This window comes from Manacus vitellinus, unplaced genomic scaffold, assembly GCF_001715985.3.
Source record: "Manacus vitellinus isolate BGI_N305 unplaced genomic scaffold, ASM171598v3 scaffold_31_pilon, whole genome shotgun sequence".
Taxonomy (NCBI): domain Eukaryota; kingdom Metazoa; phylum Chordata; class Aves; order Passeriformes; family Pipridae; genus Manacus; species Manacus vitellinus.
The window spans coordinates 442,538-460,120 of NW_021940379.1; the positions used below are offsets into that span (position 1 = coordinate 442,538).

Consider the following 17,583-nt stretch of genomic DNA (forward strand, 5'->3'; position numbering starts at 1 on the left):
TTAGCAGGGATACCTTTGGCTGTGCAGCAAATCGTGGTGATGTGCAGAGGGACAAAGCCAGCCTGGGATGCACTACAGCCAGGTGGGGAGGATGTTCAACCTTTACAAGATGTTCTGCTTCTTAGTAGCACAATCAAAGGTATTTTTACATTCACATTTACGAAAATGTGTCTGCCCACATGGGAGAACAATTTGAGGCTTTAGGTCTGGTCAAACTGCACACCAGCACACAGGTTCTAAAGAGGACATGGGTTTTGGTGAGCACCTCTGCTTACCCAGGCAGTGAGGAGGCTCTTCCTGCACTGCAGCCATCCTTCAGGTTAGGGGTTAAAAGATCCATTTTTATATCCCCTTGCCATAAGGGTCAATGACCCCATGAGCCAGGTGAGGCTGGAGCTGAGGGGGCTCCATGCCCAGGATCTTCTCCCCTGCCCAAAACCTTTAATTTCTGAGGAGAATCTGTTGACCCCTCAGGGACTGGTTATTCCAGTCCACCCCACTCTAAATGCAGAGCTGTTACAGAAGAGAATAACCCCCTTCTCCCCTAAATGCTAAACTGCCCAAACTAACCAGGTCTTAGAGTAAAACATTCCTCTCCTCCCTCTTCCTTATTTCCACCAGCCATTACATTAGTTCTACAAACAACTGGCAGACTGGATGTTTACTGGCAAACATCATTTAAAATAAAGATGGGAGGAAAAAACTGTCCAGTTGCTACTATTTTTACACAACAATCTGTCAGGTATAGGAGAAATCTCAGCCCCAATCCTGGAAGCTGTCCCAAACTAACAGGCACTTAACACCTCACCAAGAGCAGGAATCCATGGAAAGAAGGGCCATGTGGAACAAGACCAAGGCAAACTAGGAGATTTCACATTAACATCAAAAAAAAAAGCACATGAAGTTTGAGAGAAAAATTCCATTCTACTTGAAAGACAAGACAGACAGATGGAATCAAGTCATATGACAGACCCTGCCATTTTTTGGCCTTCATCTTAATACATCCTCTTTTCAATGGCAAAAAAAAAATTATCTTCTGCCAAACAAGTGTCAGATTTACTTTAAGAGACAGATAAAAATCTAAGCAAGTTATTTTCTTTATACTATGCAACCATGAGATTTATTTTGCATTTGCTTGCTTCTTGTTATGGAGAGTAGCTGTTTCACAACAATTTTTGGGACAGGAGACAGATGGGAAGAAGAGAGGGAAAAGACGCTCAGATTTCAAACTGAAGGGACAAAATATTTTTGTTCAAAATCTGTAAGATGGTGTGACTTTTATGTGATTTACTGCTCCAAATTGCAAGACAGAGGCCATATAATAAAAATACAGGTAAACACAACATAAAATCTAAATTATCTAAAGGACTGAAAAACCCAACCCCACACATAGATGACATTCCCCGAATTCTCTGCCCTTTCTTGGGAGCAGTTACACCCAAACCATCACTCAGACCAGAAGCTGTTCTCTCCTGCTAATCACTCTGGAATCACACACTAAGGTAAAAAAAGTTCAAATGCAAATGCCAGCCTGGCCTTTGAAACAGCCCAGTGCTAAGGGGCCACAGGACTGCACGATATTAGGAAATTATGAAATAATGTGAAACTGGGGAGAAAGAAGAAAGCAAAGCCCTCCTGTGGATAAAACAAGAGTCTTTCCTGCTCCACCAAAACCCCTCCATTTCCAAGGCATGCAATACCCAGGCCCGTGCCTAGAACAGGTGTGTCTCCTTAAATACCTCCCATGTCACACTTGTGTCTCATGGATACGGTCCTGCGGGATTATATTAGTACCAGTGCATACCAGCTGGAGCTGCCCCCGGCGGGATCCTGTAACTCCTGGCTCGGGGGGAGCAGCTCTCCAGCCTGCGGCCCCTCGGCCACATGACTCGGGGACACGCAGCGACCCGCGGCTGCCCCGCAGTTGTGCTCCGGGGGCTGAACCAGCCCAGGCACGAGCAGAGACCTCCCCCGAGAGGGAAGGGGGCACTGCCAGCAGAGAGTGAACGGAGCGCTCCAAGGATTCTTTTCTTTCCCTCCTCTGCACTTACTACCACCAAATCCTGATTTATGCCAAATAGACACAGCGAAAACCACGGTAAAAAAACGATGCACAGCTAAGAAAGCAAAGCCCACCCAGCCATTCCCAAGCAGAAAATGCTGACAGGGCACTAGGCAGGTATGGCTAAAGCAGGATGAAGGAAGGACAAAGGAGAGCGAGCCTCATTCATCTCCAAGTCAGTGCAGAAAGAGACACCCCTTGGCAATTCCAGCCTAATTCATCACTGAGCCCTGCAGGATGCATACCTAGGAGGATGCTTTTGCTACTGGCCTGAGCACTTCAAAGTGCTAATAAGAAAATTCTTATGGCAGCAAACACATTAGTGACATTTTTTTGTGTCATCTCTTCATGACTGGCACAGATAGTACAAAGAAAAGAGCTACCTGGTGTGAGCTAGAGCTCTGCATCACAATACAAAGGTATTCTTCAGCATGAAGAACTGCCCTGATGCCACCCTTGTCACGAAAGGCATCTCATAGTACAGGTCAGGGAGCTGGGGCACCGATGGACGTGAGAAGCTGCTGAGCAGGACACATGGACTCTGAGGTGGAGCACCACAGGGCCCTGTGGGATCTCCTCTCTTACTCCTCCTTAGTAGCACAGGTATCTTCATTTTCCAGAGAACAATTCTTGCAATAGGTTTTAGGAGAGTACATGAGTGAGAATTCATGCACCAATCTTGATGAAAAGTCTCATTTATGAGGAATCTACCACATCCATAAGTTATTCCATTGGTTAATTTATTCAGATTTCCAAGTTTGAGCTCACATCAGGTTTATCTGCTCATCCCTACAGAAAATAGCTCCAGACATCACAATCAGCCATTGGGGGTGAAGGCACTGCCAAGCTAAATGTTCTTCTCAAGTGGTGTAGGTAGAACTTCTTCATCCCACCTCTGCTTTATAACCCCTCGAGGGCTGGGTGACACAGAGGGTTCAATGAACCCAACTCATCAATGCAAGCTGGAAGCAAAAGGAAATTCTCACATACTCCACATACTCTACATCCCAGTCATCTGTTCATCTCACTGGCCATTTCTGTTCAAATAAATCCAGAATGAGGCCATTCCATCATACTTCATTCTCAAACAAATTTAGCAGGACCTCAAAGACCCCAAATCCATCTACCCCTACAAACATATATCCTTCTTACTACTGACATTTCTATTTTTCCGGAGGTCTCAAGTCCATAGCCATAAAAATCAGCATTAACTGCCCAGTGAACTCTTAGTCTTTAGCCAACTATTTCTTACACTGTGTCCCTGATTACCAGGCAAACATCTGTTGCAAATGCCACCCCATTTCTCAGACACCAGGAGTTTAAATGTTGAACAGCCTCCCATAACCAAGATTTAGCATCTTTACCTTTCCTTTACTCTTTGCCAGCCACAGTGTCAGTGACCTTTGGCCAGTGGGCAGCCAGGCTGGGGAGAGCACTGGGCTTCACACATCTGTCCTGAGATCTTACAACACAGACTGTCCCCTCCTTCTCAGGCAACTTGAAACCAAGTCACCAGAGCAGCTCTGTGTCCCCAGCAGACAAAGGGAGGCCCAGCTGTATTTCATAACTGTGCCACATACAGAATGGGAACTTCCAGGAACCTTGATACTTAGTGACACACCTACTGCACAAACAATTATTTAAGAAGCCATTTTTAAAAATCCCCACATTTAGTACAGGAGTGCAATCATTCACTTCCAGTTTTCCACAAGGAAAAATTGTTCAGACTTTGGGTAAACCAGGCCTTCTTATGAGCAACCTCCCTGCATCCCCAGGGCTGTGTGTTCCCCTGGGGAGACAGCAGCACATGCAGTTTCTTTGAAGACTCCAAAAAGCTGAATTTCTAGGTGAGAGCAAAACAAACCAACCCACTGGAGTGGGAGTAGCTGAGAACAGAGCTGTCCACGCGCCGCTGTACAGGCCTCCATCCAAATGCTCAACTCCCACTCCTGTCAGTACTTGCAAGCCTTTAATCCAACGGAGGTTCTGCACCAACCTCCAGCTATTTCATGACGTGCCTGTCTTGGGGCAAAAAATCCTAGAGAGTGTCCCCGTAAATCAAACACATTCGTTGTATAATTGAAGAAGTTTTATGGGGGAAAATAGCAGAAATCCTACTGTCATTAAGAAGAAAATTAGTGATCTAGCGCATAGCAGTGATTAGCCAGATAGCTACCTTTTTTTATTGAGGAACCAGACTCATAATTAAGGTGTTTTTTCTCTAAAATAATATATAAATAAACTATTGGAAAGTTTTACACAGCTTTAACCAGTGGAATTTCAGAGTTCAAATAAATTACTAGCTATTTCACTGTTGGACTGTCTGTCTCTAAGGCCATAATTAATTTTAATGTTCAAAGTTGCAGTGCCAAACATGTGGCCAGGAGTAAAATAAGGAAAACCTCTTTTAGGCCTCTCTTGCATTTTCTATCAACAATAGAGATGGCAGGAAAATAGGAGGCCAGGTGCACTTATGCTCAGAGATACCTTCAGTCTCACACACCTTGAGATGTACGTAAAACATGACAAATTCAAAATTCACTTGCCCCCATTTTGGGGGAGGGCAACGGAGATGAGAGAGAGGAAGGGGAAGGAAAAAAGGAGACCAACTGTCACATGAATGACTTCATATATGAACACACAGAAGGAGTTCCCTTATCTGTGGATCACATCATAGCAAATACAGGGAAAGCCATGGCAATGCCATGCCAGCAGCTAAATGTGCTGTTATTTATTTATTTATTCATTCAGATAGTGTCCAACGGTAGAGGAAGACTGGATTTAAATAAAAGTAATTGAAAGCTACCAATTTTAATCTTGTTTTACATTAAGACTAGTTATTTTCATAAAGGATGATCAGTGGCTGGTAACTACTAACCATATTGATTTGCAACTAAATATAGTCTGCCCTCAATTTGGTATTATGTTCTGCTAACCAGAGCTGCACTATCTTCAGCTGAAACATTTATTCCATTTCACATGTATTTATCCAGCTGTCATTTTCCCTCCTTTTATTATTTTAATAAAAAGTCAATGACTTTTATTAGGCAATTTCTTTTTGTCCCATTTGAATCATAGTGCCTGAAAAGTCAAAAATCCATGGAGAATTTTTTACATCATTTTTGTATCGAGCATATTAAGCATTTAAGTCCAAACATGTCTAACATTTAAAACAAACTCTTTTATAAAGAGGAGTGAGCTGTAGCTAATGATTTAAAACTGAATTCTCATTGCCTATTCCTTGAAAATCTAGAGTTTCCCATGAGATCTAGTTTCTTATTCACCAGCTTAGAGAAGGAAAACAAGCATCCCAAATTTCTTGGACTTTCATTGTTCTCTCAGCTGAAATCCTTTATTGCATTAAATAATAATTAAAAAAAAAATTATGCAAAAATGGCCTGAAGGTCTCCCTGCAAAAGCAGCTGCCTCTGTCAAAACAAACTCTTGTTCCTCGTGGTCAGGGACAGACTTTCTGCCACTGAGTGTTCTGTCTTCCCTTAAACCTTTGGCAGAGAACAAGCAGTGCCTAAATAAAGACAGACCTAAGTTCACAAGATCTATGAAAATTGTTTAAGGCAGCTATTGTAACTTCAAGTTTCTCTTCCATATTATTGTTATTAAAAAGATCATCCAATGCAGTAGCGTTTAGCCATTACATCTACAATGCATTTGACTTTTGCACAATAACCCACAAATTCTCAACCAAGATTACTAAAACCAACAAAAGCAAGAGGTTCCACTTCCTACAATACAAATTCTGCTTCCCTTTTCTTGGTGTACGTACTGAGAGGCTGTGATTGCATCTGCCCACATTGTGTTTAGCAATTGAAATTTGAGAAATATCTTTTCCTCCCCCCCCCCCAAAAAAAAATCTTAATACACATGCCAGATTAAAAAGATAAAGCTTAATTTGCTATCAGGAAGACTGCAGAGAAACAGAAGGCAGACCTGATCAAACACAATGTTATGTGAAAAGTGCAGAAGAAACGGGTTTTCGTGAAACCCTCCCATTCTACTTCCAAATTCACATTTGTCTTCACAATCCATGGCATTTCCCAAACCACTTCTGCACTAAGTTCCTTATTTGTTTATTCCTTCCCAAGATAGCACTTCCATTTATAAAATTCACACTTTAATTGCCAGCACAGACCTGGCTGCCTGTCAGGCTTAGGAAACCTGAAATGAAGCCTTTGCTTTGGCCTGGCAGGGCTGAGCCCTGGGCAGCCCAGCTGTGCCTGCACAGCCCCTGGCAGGGCCAGGGCACTTCCTCAGAGCAAACACTTCAGCAGGGACGAGACCCAGCCAGGAGCTCATTGTTGGAATAATGTGTGTGCACCTACAGAGGAATAAAAAATCCTGTGGCTGCATGAACACCAAAGCAGTGTGAAACACTTGTTCCTAGAGTCAGGAGCCATCATCCAGTGAGGATGTCTGCCCAACAGTGTCCAGCATGTGCCATAAATGCCAGTGTCACCTGATGACCCAATGGTGGGCTAACAGTGACTCATTGCCACCGACAGAACACACCTCAGTTACATTTTGAGCAAGGCCCGAGGCCCTTCAGCCAATCCCACAGCAGTTTGAGCCAGGTGAGGTGCACCATGTCTGTAGCTGCTGGGTTGTGAATGCTGAAAGATGCTGTTCAAGCTCACCTATGACCACAGGTTACTCATCCAGTAATGTGACTGATGTGATTACAACAGGACAAGGAGCACTGTATTAGACACAGTGCCCCGGGCCTGCATCACGCTGGACAACTGTCACATGTGTAGCTTGGACACTGGGAGAATCTCCCCAGATCGTTTTACCAGTATTGCTGGTCCATTCTTACAGGTGTTTGAAAAAGGAAAGTCTGGATGTGTGGAAGGGATAAAACCACTAAACCCTCTTTGCTCCTTGTTGTAAACATTCATTTTGCTGGTGTGGAGGAAGAAGCAAACAGGGGGAATAAAACTGCACATCCCTTATTTAAAAGAAAGATGACTCGATACCTCAGAAATAGTCTAGTAAGAACACTGTTTCCCTTCACTAATGAAGTTCCATGTTCAGTATTAGGGAAAACTAATCTTTCAGTAACACTTCAGCCACCTCAAAGGGCAATTTAAAAAATAATGTGGGGTTGTGATGTTTAAACAAGTTTTTCTACCAATTACTTGTTAATAGCATCCAGAGGCTCCAAGTAAGAAACAGGATCCATCATTCCAAGCAATTTATAATAGCAATATATAGAGTGAGGCAGAGAATTTGAAGGGAAGAAAAATGCTGGGGGCAGGGAGAGGACGGGAGGTTTAAAAATCACAATTAAGATTGCTGAGTATATCCAAAATCTAAAAACTGGAATAAAAGCCAATGCTCTGCACCAAAACCCTCTGGAAATATAAACTGTTAAAAAAAAAAAAAAAAGGGAAAAGGAAAAGTAATTTTGTCCTAGTTTGCCCCATGAGATCAGACCCAGCAGCTTTCCTGCAGCCCACTCTGGAGAGCTCCCTTTGCCACCCCCCTGGCAGCCTTGTGCCCTGGAGTGCTCAGGTGTGCCAGGCACCGACAGCCCACAGGTACAAACTCATCTGCCCCAGGGCTGCCTGGCACACGAACTCAGAAGGGCTGAGAAATCTCCCAAGAAAAGAAAGAAACTCTCCCTATTTCGCTCAGAAAAGCCTCCTCCGGAGAGCGGAGCCGCATTGTTGGGAGGTGGCGATTGACGCCTGCGCTGCAGCCGCTCCTCCCGGGGCAGGGAATGCCACGCTGCAGCAGGCTCCCTGCTCCAGGTTCACATGGAAGCATTCCAAGCTACTCAGCTTCTGACAGCTCTCCAACTGCTCTTCCACGCGGTGTTGCTTTACATTACATTGCTTTCCCTGCCAGGAGGCACTGCTGTATTACAGTACAGTCGTCTAGCAAAATGTAAAACTGCTTTCTTCACCTCCCAAATACCACCTGACTGCTGCCGCTGCAGTCACGACCATAAGCCCCGCTCTCTATTACACTTCCCTGCTTTTGTGCATATATAAGAGATTTTAATATCTTCCCTCCTCTTCAGCCTCCTTCCCAACTTTCTGCTTCTCCCCTCCCTGTCGTGCTCCCCAGTCCTTTCTGCGGGGGGCAGCCCTCCTCAGCTTCCAGCCCAAGGTGTCACTGCTCGAGTTAAAACACCCAAGTCAGCTCATTAGGGGCATTATCAGGTGACTTGACCGACTGTAGCACCAAGCAGAGAAAGTGTGAAAAATAATTCAAAACATTGTAGTGGCTTACAGCTTCCTTAACAAGCTCAGCTTCCTCTTAAATCAGAATTTTAGCGAAGAAAGCAGGCTACAGAGGCAATTTATAACACACATACACTTTTAGGCATTTGGCTTTTAATTCTCTTCATTTCTGTGTGCAAAACTAGTTCCCTGCACTGCAGTGTAGCTGGTTTCCTTTCTAGTTTTGAACTATAAAAATAGCCATATCATAAGAGCAAAGGTCTAGCTCTGTCTGTTCTTCAGACATAGCCAGAACGGGGGGGGGGAAAGAAAGGGGGTGGCAAAGGGGGAGGAAAAGCAGTGAAGTAGAGTACAGGCAGTCTTTTCCCTTCTTACACCCTGTGCAATTGTTAAAGATCTCCTGATCCAGGGGTTGCATCCAGGCCATCACTTTTAATAAGAACTTATCTGTCCTCCATCGATTTTTCAATCTGTTTAGACTTCTGCTATCCATAACACCCTGTGGCAATGAGTTTCACGTGGTAACTGCTGCTTGACAGAGTGCCTCCTCTCTGCCTGCTTTGAATCAATTCAGCAAACACAAGAACCATGAAGGATCACTCCCTACTCCCCTTCCCCACCCCATTTCTGACAATATAAGACATCTGCAATTTCTGTAATAAGTCATCTCTGCTTTGTGGCAAAGACAGAAATCGGTGAGTGACTTTTCTCTGGCCCTTCCCTGGCCCTCCACTGCCTTTGAGGGGTGGTGATCAGAACTGCACAGCTCTTAAGACACTGGCACACCAGGGATTTACCCAGCAGCACACTGATGGTTTCTGTTTGGTTTACCAGCTTGGGTAAACATCCAGAGAGTTTGTTGATTCCTCAGGGAGCACAGCATTTCCTCCCAGCTGAAGGATCAGTCAGACTTGGCACTGCGATGCAGAAATCACTACCCTGCCTCATGAGCCCCTGCTAATCCCAGGAGACTTGCTTCACCAAATAGAGCTGCTCCACATAATTGCTTGGCTTATCTCCCCTCTCTTAGCTGAGCTACCAAGGTTCCAAAAGCCCTCAAAATTAATGACAGGCATGCTTGCAGATTAAAACCCTCTACCTGTGTAGTGCTGTGTGCATCACTTGTTCCCACAGCACTGCAGTCGCCGCGCTCGGCTGAGGTTTCTCTGTGCTTCTGACGAGCAGCTCCAGTGCTGCCAAATTAGCAAACACTGGGAGGAACCATCAGAGTACTTTGTTTGACTCCAGTTTCAGAATTTCTGAGAGGCAGTTGTAGCACATCACAAAAAAGATAACACAAAACAAAGTTATGAACTGAAACACTGAATCTCAGCACACCTGACCAGAAAACCAAGCAGGTAATTTGAGCAAACACAGACTCCTCTGAACACACAGTTAACAAAAGGAGCTCAAGACAGCTTAACAAAATAATAGCACAGACACATTTTACTTCCACAGTTACAACCTTCTGAATTTGAATGAGCAAACTATAGGAATAACAGCCTTTGAGCATCAATGAAAATCTACAACTACACATAGCACACAAAGGCTGGGGGAATAAAGTCATCCAGTCCAGCATATCAAAACCTAAACCTTCCTTCTGGATATCTCATTTGGGGAACATTTTCCACACCGTGCCTGCAAAAATAACACTGGGTGTGTTAAGGTCTGTGGAGAAGAATTCTTTTCCTTCTGTTTCCTAAGGGAACTAACATCACTTTTACTCAACAGGATGAGGAATCTCTTGCTGGAGCTCTGACATAAAGAGAATTCAGAAAGTCAGCCAGAGACCTGCCCACACCCATCACCATGACTTTCCAAGACTGGAATGAGAAAAAGTTCCGTTTAAGTTGTGCACTCAGCCTCAAATGTCAGTCACCCCTGTTTTCTCTTTTGAAATGTATACACAATGTACACACACCTATTTATACACACATGTATAAATCTCTTCTGATATTTCTTCTGAAATCTCCACAATGACTGACATTTCTCACAGTCCCGAATCTAACAGATGGTTCCCCAGTTAATTTACCCCCTGTATTATAAAATGCTGCCATCCATGAGGGATCAGAACCAGCCAGGAGCTTGAATACAGAGAGCACAGCAGCCTGCTCACAATAAGCAGAAAAGTTATCCCTGTAAAGCAGTTCACAAAGAGTGTCTTAAACACTATTACAAGGAAGTGGCAGCCTGCTCAGAGCCACACCAGGCAGGATAGAAAGTCCCTTGAGTCATGGGGCTCGTTCCTTGCTGCTCTCCAGGAAGGTGTGCACAAGCAGGTGAGGGAGCAGACAGTATCTCCTGCCTCACACTGGACTCCAGGCTGTGAGCCACAAAAAGTACTGTTTGCTCACATCCCCTTTCTTTGGTAACCAACTGAGAAGCTGCTTTCTTCTCAGTCCAAAAGCATCTAGCTCCAGCTCAAATTGTTTCAGAGAAGATTCAGCTGTGAAGAATGAGGATGCCCTTCATGAGATAAATGTTCTGGCCTCTTGTGGGCATAACTCTCCCAGCAGGAACTGACAACTGATAATGCTGGCACAGAAAATGCATTTAAGCTCAATTCTGTTAATATGGTCCTCTCCCAGCTGAGACCAGAGGATCCCTGTTCATGTGGTATCTTCCACATTTATCCTGCCATTGTTCCAGAAGCAGAGCTACCACTGGTGAGGAAAATTCACCCATAGTAAGGGAATGGGCTCTACTTCTAAGCCACAGAAAAGCGACAATGGATGAACTGACTTTGCAATTTGAGATGGGTTCTTCTTATCATCTGGGACATTTGCATGAAACAGCTTCCCCAGCTCTTGGTTTAATGAATAAAGGAATCAAATCTTTCAATACATATTGTAAATAACCACAAAGATTTGCCATCTGAAACATCCATACATGGCTCTCTGCATGCCCAGCATTTACAAGTAAACATTTTTCAAGTGATCATCTGAGAGAGCTGAAGTGGGCAGAGCTCAATGCCAGCCAAGCTGACTCTTCAAGGGGAAACTTGGACAACACAATACTGAAAGTCTTGGAGATGGTGAAGCCACTGCAATCTATGTTCAGTTTTTTTCTCAAACTCTAAGTTTTTGTAGCAAACTGGTAATTTTCCAGTTGTATCAAATTCTTTGATATCTACTTGGGAGAAAATTTAGTTATCTGTTAACATTTGCATGGCTTATTTGAGCTGTGAAAAAAGTCAAGTGGAGAGGTGAAGAAACTTGCCCAAAGTCAAAACGGGACCCCCATCCTCACTCCCTTATCTCCTTGGCCTTCTTCAAGTGAGGGACAAACCTGCAGTGATCTGGCTTCAACTGCCCCAGCTCCAGCTGCTGCTCACTGGCACCACATCCATCCCTTCTCCGGGGCAGCCCCAGAGCTGCCCAGCAGGCACACACTGGGAATAGCTACCCCCCAGGATCTATCCACGGGGTTAGGCAGAAAGGAGTATCCAGGGTACCTATCATGGCAACATCTAAATGCAAGTATCAGAGTACTTTGCAGACAGAAAGGGCTTTCCCCCAGGCTGTTTAAAATTTGCATGTTCCTGTGTAGCACTGAAGATAGCAGCAATGGTGATTCATTAAGATAATGATTTAAGTAGGAGGCTTAAGAAAGTCAGGGTGGATTAACATCCAAAGGGCTGCAGTTGGAGCTTCTCCACTCCAGGCTGCCACCCTCCCTTTTAAGGGAAGGGATGAATTCCAAAAGTCAGGAGAACTATGAATTAACAGCAACTATATCACAACTACACTGCACTGAAGCAGAAGAGCACCATCTCTGCTCCTGCCCATCCTCCTTGGCAAGGACAAGCACAAAATTTTATGCTGCAGGAAAATTTTCATGGCATTATAAATAATTGACAATTATAAATTATTGGATTTTCTTTTATTTGATTAGTTTCTTAGTGTAGGTTCTCCTCAAAAAAAAAAAAGGATTGTGTAAATGTCTTTAAACCAATTTTCCATCTACCTTAAAAACAATACAAATTTTCTTCCCAACACTTGTCTTTCCCCACTATTGAATAATCAGATGGGTTTGATAAATTGATTGCTCCCACATAATAATGTAAATACACACATTGGGAAAAAGCACACAAGTCCTTTCCACACCCCAACATTTAATCAAATCGTGATCAGTTACGAGCTGAGACATGAATTCTGTCCGTAACACCAGGTTAATGCTCAGACAGTAACAGGCAGCTCATACTTCATCCCTGCTAAGAGAGAGGCCTCTGTACTGTGATTTTGATATATTACTTTCAGTTGCCTTCTAAAGAGATGTACAGGCAGCCGGTTTTGCTGTTGTGCTGCTCACTGGTTATGTGGCACCAGGGCATTGCCCCACTCACCGCTAGCTGTGCTTGGGCTGAACGTCTTCTAGGCACTCTATCCCATGCTGATTCAGAACAGAATAGCTCCCTGGAATGCAATTATAGAAAGAGTGAGGGTTTGTCTTAAAAAGGGATTATTCCAGAACAGCTATTCCTTATTAACTATTCCCAATCACCTCCTGGCTACGTTGATGAAGTTAACTGAGATTCAGATCTGTAACTTACCTTGGTCTGAATCAATGACCCTGTTTAGATGAGCCCTGGTACAGCATCCTACACCCATAGCAATGGCTTTGCCAATAGACTCAGTTGCAATGAAAATAGAGCTGGTGCATGGACACATCTCAGCTGAGTTTGTTTTAAGTTGGGCACATAACAGGATCAAGAAATATGTTAAAAGAAACCAGTTGTTCCTATCATGTTAGATCTCATCAGTGCAGCATGTGACATTTTGTACTTTACAAGTCTCAGGATCTGCTTTGTTCAAACTTGGTTTATTCCTTAGATATATGGAGACCTTAACAGCAGGGAAATTTTGAGTTCTGGAACTTCTTTGTTTATTAAGTTCTTAGCTTGCAAGATTTCTCATCCAAAAGGGCTGAGAAAGTACCTGGCACATCTTCGATGCTTATTGAATACATTAAATAAATCAAACGTTTTATGATAAAATTCCACTCCCCCACACTAAACAGATGTAGGTGCAAGTCAAAGAAGCTTGAAAAATTGCACTAAAATTGATTTTGCTCCAGTTTTCCCCAAAGGAAAAAATTTGAGTGTGGTTTGAGACAAAAACATGGAAAATTTAAGCTATCATGAACAACCGAAGAGAGAAAGGGAGGAAAGACAGAAGCCAAAACTAAACTTCACATTCAGCATGCATAATGGATATTCTCTACAGTGTTCTGTTTTACAGGCATTCCTGGACTCACACGTAAAGTGGGAGTCTTTTTCTTGGGCTCATCTCACTTCTAGAGAAAAACGCCAGATAGGTTAATGCTGGAGTCTCCTGCCTCCTCAGGGGAAATCACAAACCACAGAGAAGGCTCTTTCACATTCTGAGGGGCTAGAAAAGATAGGACTCAACAAAGCTGAGGATGTTGGTCCCAAAACTGGAGGAAGAATTACTTATAGATGCTTGTCAGGTCCTGCAGCATAAAAAAATCTGTGAACTCTTGAACACCTATTACTTAAAATACACACAAAGCCATGTCATGTTGCATGTGTTACAGGAAGGGAAGAGAAACAACATCCTCTGTTCAGATTGTTTCTAGACTGTTAGACTATGACTTGGTGTGGTAGGACTGTCAAACATCACCATCTCCATGATGTTCCACGCACAAGACCATTTCTTGTGTCCCTGAACTCCTTCACACCACACCTCCCACTTTCACACTGACAAAGCTGGTCCATCCTGCACAGAGTGAATCAGGGATCCTGTGTCCAAAAATGGGTGATCCAGCCTGCCATTACTTGATTACATATCTGTAACTATCAGTCTCCTGTTGCATACACGCAATCTTAGTCCTTGGATGTAATATTTTATGAGCAGCTTTTATAGGTTCTTTTCCCTTTAGGAGAGAAAGTTAAGAGAGGCGTGGCAGAAAGGGGAAAGGGCTATTATAAATATATGCAAGTCAAATCAGGGGGGGGGGAAAAAAAAGGAAAAGAAACTGAAACCACTTCCAGTCTCTCTCCCCCTAATAAATTCCACACTCTCATGGTCTCTGGCACCACTTCACAGTAACCCCAAAAGATGTTCACCTGCTCCCACAGCACTGAGAAACAAACACTGAAGCGAGAACAAAGAAGCTCCCACCTAGGATGACCAGTCTAATCCCCTGACAGCACATGGTGAAGGGAAAACCTTATCATTAAAGGAGAAGAAAAACAAACACACACGCGCACACAGCTCCACTGCTGGGCACTATTAGCATCCTCCCCATTTGCTATATGCATCCAGTATCAGGAGATTTATATTCAGGCCAAAAGCTCAAGCTGGCAGGAGAGGAAAGTACTTTGGAGAAGAGAGGGGAAGGGGGAAAAAAAAAAAGCCTACAGTTTCTTGGCTTGTGATCAGCAGGCTGGATGCATTCTGTGGAACTAGGCCAAAGCGTTAGTTATTATATTCAAGAGAACATCTGAATCCCAGCTCAAGGGAGCCGAGTTTGCGGCTCTCATTTATGCTGTATATCAATTGAATATCAAACCACATTTTCCGCCTTCTGAATAATAAAGCTTAATAGTTTGGGACTCCCATATGGTCTATTGTTAAAATATTTCCAAACACTGGCTGCTGTTTTATTTCTGAAGGGAAGATTTCTCTTTCCTCTTCAAGCTTTCTTGTTTAAAAAGATGCTTGTAGCAAAAGCTAAATATATTCATCTTTTAAATATTTCCAGAGTTTTAAGAAGGGCTGAAAAATGAGAGGATAAGGAAAAGAAAATACATTTTGAAACTAGCTTTTTTTTTCTTTTTAATGTCACATGCAAATGTTTGTTCCAGGCAGAAGCAGCTGGTGCCACCAGGCTCTGCTGTTCAGAACAGGGGGTGCAGAAGCTTTCAGAAACCATGAGTTGCTCTAACAAAGGAGGGACCACACAGACTCAAACCATTCACAAAAGGACCCAGGCCGATTATTTGACTATTACTTACAAGGAAGCTTGGCCAGTAACGTAGGCAATAAATACTGGAGAAACCTGTTCTGTGCATAACCCGGGTTTGTCTTTTCACAAGTCCTGCTCTCTAATTAGCTACTCATTCCTGGAGGGCATTGCTGATGGATGGAGTGTATCAATTTGGTATATATAAAAAAGAGAGTCAAGAAACTTGTTAAATAATAAAAACATCAGCATAATAAACACTCTGCAGTGTGTTAGGAACGGTCACTAGTGCTCCTTCCCAGTCACACCAGAAAAAAGTACTCCTGTTCTTTCAGAAAAAGACTCAGTGGCTGAGTCTCTAAATCTCGAGGGCTGCAGTGCCCTGCTCAGAGCACAGCTGAGAACTCAGAAGTGCTCATCTTCTGGTCCTGCATTCACCCCCTGTTCCCTCAGCAGGAAAGGACTCGACTGCTCTATGAGCAGAAGTGAAAGCTGCGGCACTGCCTGGTCGTGCACTGCTGAGACCCACCAGCCCCACCTCACCCAGCCCCTGCCCTCCCGGGAAGTTCCTCCGTGACCAGAGCTCTTGGTGCAGCCCCAGCCTCAGTGTGTGCTGGTCACTGTGCCAGGCAGAAGGTGCTGAGCTCTGCAGGGCCATCAGTAACACAGCACAAAACCGTAGCTGTTCCTACAGCCCAGGAGCCAAGTAGAAATCCGGCTCTCTCCTCCTTACTCTTTTGTTCTGGCCCTCATTGCTGCTTCTCATTCCTGTCTCCTACTTCCCTCTTTCTGCCAGTGTGTTCCCCTCCCCTCCATCACCTATCTGCCCTCCATCACTCTGCTCCAGTCCACAGGGCTTCAGAGTCAGCTCTCCTAACCCTGAAACTGGTTGCTCTTACTCATCAGCTGCCTCCTCCCCAGAAAGGAAGAAATTCCAGTATTTCAACATTTGCTCCCATCCCAATTCAGGGAGAAAAACTGAAATTAGAGACTCTTTGCAGAACGGAAGTTCACAAGTTTAAAAAGAAAGAAAAAAAACAAAAAAAAGGAAACCTATTTATGAACACCAGTACATTTTGTGTCATTTGAAATGGAATATTTTACATTACTGAAACCAAAGTTGGTTCATTTTGGTTTGGTGACCTGACCTGAGAAATTTTGTTCTGAGTCAGTACACTGTTGAGCTGCTTTTATTCCCACAGTGTTGCATTGCCTCAGCCACTGCAGTTTGGCAGCCTGGTAACCCTGGGCTCACTTCTGGGTCAGACCCCCTGGCTGGAAGGCAGCTCCCATAGCACACACCAGGGTCTCCTGTGGCACAGCACGGCCTCTGGGAGCCCTGCAGTGCCATATGGGAAGGACAAGGCCCTTGGAGTCCAGCAGCAGAGGACATGAGACAACAGTTCTCTGAGCAGTTGAGGATGACCTGGAATCCAGCACAGTGTTTTGAACCAATCCTGAGTAAAGCCTTTCAGACCAGCTAGAGAAAAGCAAAGCAAAGGGGGTATTCCCATTCAGGCAGCACAGACAGGTCAAGGGAACATTTCTGGTAAAAAGCTAGTTTATTAGTTTTACAGGTGATCAGAAATCCAGCATTGGGCTTTTCTAGGAAAAAAAGATGTTTCCATTTTAAGGAAACTATACTTTTCCCTGAAAATGCCACTCCAAGGAAAACTCAGATCAGTCTCCTACTGACCACAGCAGCATTCTTACAAATTGTCTTAAAAATAATGGAATGAACAGAGCTCATTCTTGCAAAAATTTCCTCAGCAGGGAACTTAAATTATAGCAATATCAAGACCCTCCTGCCTCCTACAGAGCTCCTGGTGTGACCCAAGGACTGCAGGATTTAGTTCATCAACCAAGTTTAATGACTAGTTCAGAGTCTGACAAGTATTGAACCAGAGGGTTTGCAACAGATGTCTGAAGGGTCGATCCCTTGCTGCTTCCAGCCGAGGCACAGACACAGCTTTTATGAGAGCTGGGTAGAAACAAGTGCTGCTGGAGCTGCTGATGGCTCCAAGCTCTGCCCCAAGTCTTAGGGGTGCCACCAATTCCTGCTAAACAAGCAGTTCTTAAAGCAAGTGGAGAGGACTCAGAGGAGCATTAGTATGTATTCACAGAAAGCTGCTTTAGTAATTTTTCTGTAGACTCTATAATGTTACTCCTGTAATGTGTGTTCTTCCCCCAGGTCTGTAGATCTGAGAGAAGGTGGAGAGTGTGTGTGTGTGTGTGTGTGTGTACAGATTTGATTTACTTTTGAAAAAAAAAGAGGACAAGGAGAGACACTTAGCCTGTAGTTTCAGTGTTGGAAACTGCAATAAACCTCTCTTTTTAAACCCCATAACCCCGTGACTGTTTTATAGTTATAAGGAATCATAACCAGAGAAA

At 43.9% G+C, this 17,583-nt stretch overlaps 1 protein-coding gene across 1 annotated transcript in view; it reads right to left on the bottom strand.

Annotated features, from left to right (window-relative positions):
• HIC2 (HIC ZBTB transcriptional repressor 2) overlaps positions 1-12,682 on the bottom strand; it is a 31,274-nt gene extending 18,592 nt beyond the window's left edge. Inside the window, exon 1 of the mRNA XM_018076455.2 lies at positions 12,611-12,682. The gene's annotated coding sequence lies outside the window, so the exon portion shown is untranslated. The remainder of the gene's footprint in view (positions 1-12,610) is intronic.
• Positions 12,683-17,583: the final 4,901 nt, after the last annotated feature.